The sequence below is a fragment of the Kryptolebias marmoratus genome, linkage group LG9 (assembly GCF_001649575.2).
Source record: "Kryptolebias marmoratus isolate JLee-2015 linkage group LG9, ASM164957v2, whole genome shotgun sequence".
In the NCBI taxonomy this organism is placed as follows: domain Eukaryota; kingdom Metazoa; phylum Chordata; class Actinopteri; order Cyprinodontiformes; family Rivulidae; genus Kryptolebias; species Kryptolebias marmoratus.
In genome coordinates this window covers 21,357,042-21,360,242 of record NC_051438.1, presented here as the reverse complement: position 1 = coordinate 21,360,242, position 3,201 = coordinate 21,357,042, and the positions used below count along the sequence as shown (strand labels likewise).

The following is a 3,201-nucleotide window of genomic DNA, read 5'->3' as shown; positions in this document are numbered from 1 at the left end:
GGGACAGTATGTGTGTGCCAGAAAGGTAACATTTGTGTGTGTGTGCGAGTTGTCGGTACAGTGTATGTGTGCGAGAAAGATAAAATTTGTATGCGTGTGGCATTTTAGTAGTGTGTATACACAATTTGAATATTTTTTGAGTGTGCGTGAGGGTTTTTTTTGAGTGTGCATGAATATTTTTTGAGTTTGCGTGAGTTTTTTGTAGTGTGTGAGAGACAAAACGTACATTTTGTCCTAAACGGCCCCTCATACTTTGCCCCCCCTGAGACACTGACTGTTGCTGTGTTTGTGTGTGCGCTCGGGCTCGCACGTGCATGTTTGACTGTCCGGGACCGATCGGGCAATCACATAAATAATCAGCCACATAATGAGAATGACCCACGGAGAGCAGCCTGCATCCTCTGCCCCTTCATCGTCCACATGCCTGCCGCGATCAGGCTCCGTGGCTGCAGTTTACAAATCATGCTCCTGTTTGCAGAAGCAGGCTGAGAGGCTGCAGCATGAGGGGAGTTGGGATGTTTTGATGTGAAGGAGGCAGCCGCTCCTTACAGAGTGGGGAAGAAATTTCAGTGTAGCTTGGAAGGATGCGTTTGTGTCTGGAGTTTTTGTTGTCGTTGAGCTGTCAGAAATTGCTTTACTCTTTCATTGCACTTTAAAAGGCTAGTTTAGATAGCTTGAGTCTGTGGAAAAGTTAAGAGTAATCAACATCTTACCTGTTGTACGTAGCTTTTTGAAAAGGCTTAAGTTTGGAGAATAGTTTAATTCTGACAGGACTGACGAGCTGATGGGTGGGGGTGTAATTATACGTCTAAGTCTTAGTTCAGGACAATAAGAAAAGAAACAAGTACAAAATACTAGTTAGTTTTTCCCCCTCCTATACTAACAGCAATATTCTCAGATTCAGAGACAGAAAAACAAACATCCAAGGCATAGTTCCCACAAGTCTCAGTCGGAAGAGATCATTTTCCCATGTTGGTAGGTAAGCGCTAGACAACTATGGATTTAAAGCAAACTAAATCCAGGTCTTTACGTACATTTAACTAATGTGCGAGGGAAAGATATATACAGAAGAGCGCTACTGTCTGCATTGACCCGTATGAGGTGAAATTTGCCGCCCATCTCATACTGTGATATTGTGAATTATTTAGTTCACACGAAGAGGGCCAACATCATGGAGGAGCTACATGACCTGAAAGCAATGGACTCATACAATCAGGGTTTCAGCAGGTTTGCAAAGGATGTCCGAGCTCTCCTCGTTAATAACAAAGTATGTTATTAACGTGGAGAGTATATTTTCCATTTTCCCAGCAACCGGCGTTCAACTTGGGCTCAGTTCGCACATATGCTCCATCCCTGCTCTGGGCTTTCACCCTGCAGTGTGCTGAGTTCATACAGCTTCCCTGTGTGAAGAAGCTGTACAGGAGGCTGTAGGAGCAGTTCAGTTTCACAGTGCACAGTTATTCCAGCAATATCATAATATTGCTGCCAGAATTATTCCAAGCTGCACCAAAAGTGCTGCAGCTAGCTCCTGCCGCTGTTATTTGTGCTTACAAATAACCAAAGAGTTTTATGTAAATAAGGGTAATATGATGTAAAGGTTTTTAATAAGGCGTTTGCAACAACTGCTACGAAACCTCTGAGAGTGAAGTTAGTTTAAGATCGCAGGGATCCATCCGTCAGCTTGTTTGTCTGGTCAGAATTAATCTGTTTCTCCAAATTGAGTTTGTTCAGAGAAATACCTACAGTAGGGAGGATGTTCATTGATGAAAGGACTCCAGGTAACAGATTAATGAACAGAGCTCTGTGCAAAGTGTTGTTGGGTCTTTAGGGCTCCATGCGTCTTCCTCAGCGTGAACTGTGCTCGTTATTTCTTCTCAGATGAGTTTTTATCTGTTCTGAGAGAAGGCTGACTAACACCACATAAAGGCTGCAGCAAAACTTAGCAGCAACACAACAGTTTTTCCTGCTGGCATCCAGCCTGCTCACGGTGTCTTTGTTGCCGTCCCAGTTGCTGCTTGGATGGGACTTTGTCACTAAATGTGTCTCTCAGGGCATTTCCATATAACATTTGCATGACGTACGTCAGTCTGTAATTCTGCTCCTGAGAGGATGTTTGTATGCATGGCAGTCCACACCTCTGTGTGAGAAGCAGCACTGCTTTCTGTTCTTGTGGTCTTGTCTTGTTCTCTCTTTTTTTTTTGTATTTCAAACCTGTCTCTTTGTCTGTCAGTGGCTTTATTGCCTCTGTGCTTTTTATTCCTGTATGGCTTCCTACACGCTGCTGTGCTATCTCTGCCTCCAGCTGCTGTTTTGGTTGCTATCACACTGTTTTCTTTCCTGAATCATGCTGGCTGTGAGTACAGTCCTCAACCTCCAGCTCTGTGCGTATCTCCGAGTTCACCGAACTGATTGGCAGGGAACGGACCTGAAAATAATTGAAGCTCCCAGTCGTTGAGCCAGTTGTCAAAATGATCTCAAAGCAATGCAGAATGGTTTGAAATTCACTCTTAAATGTGTTCAGAACTGTATTGTTAGAAAACAGCACTTGCAATCTGATAAACTGAACAAAGCTGCACTTACAAGGTAATTAATCTAAGCATAATGCAAGTTATGATCCTCCATAGACACTGGCTAAGAAAAGCTTGATTGCATCTTATCAAAAATCTGTTTCTATTTTAAAAATTCAAACAAAATCATTTTTAATGCCTGCTGCCAAAAGAAGAAGGTGGAGCAGTAAAGTTTATGCCTGTGTGTGAGTTTTCCAAATTATCTCATGAACCATATTATTGTAGAATCAGACACAGCGCTCCTGTGTCTATAGTTTCAGTGTGCAGCTGATGGATGTCAGACATTAAAAACAAAATACTGTCGGATATTTTTTAATGTGGCATTTGGCTGAAACAAGTACAAAGTTGAACTGTGGTCGTTTTGAATCATTTTAACCACTGATTACAAAGCATTTTTGTTTTTATGACTATCATCACACACACACACACACACACACACACACACACACACACTCTGTTTGGAGGATTATCAGGCAACAGTTTGGTTTAAATCCAAATATCAGTTCAGCTGAGCCACGTTTCTATTGAGCAGCAGCTTTAGGCAGCTCAGAGGAACTTGTGTCGTCTGATTGTTGGGATAAAAACCCATGACTTAATCCTAATGTGAACAACCCCCCCCCCCCCCCCCCCCCAC

At 42.7% G+C, this 3,201-nt stretch overlaps 1 protein-coding gene across 2 annotated transcripts in view; it reads left to right on the top strand.

The window, feature by feature from the left end:
- drp2 (dystrophin related protein 2) overlaps positions 1 to 3,201 on the top strand; it is a 174,888-nt gene that overhangs the window by 165,031 nt on the left and 6,656 nt on the right. The window lies entirely within an intron of this gene.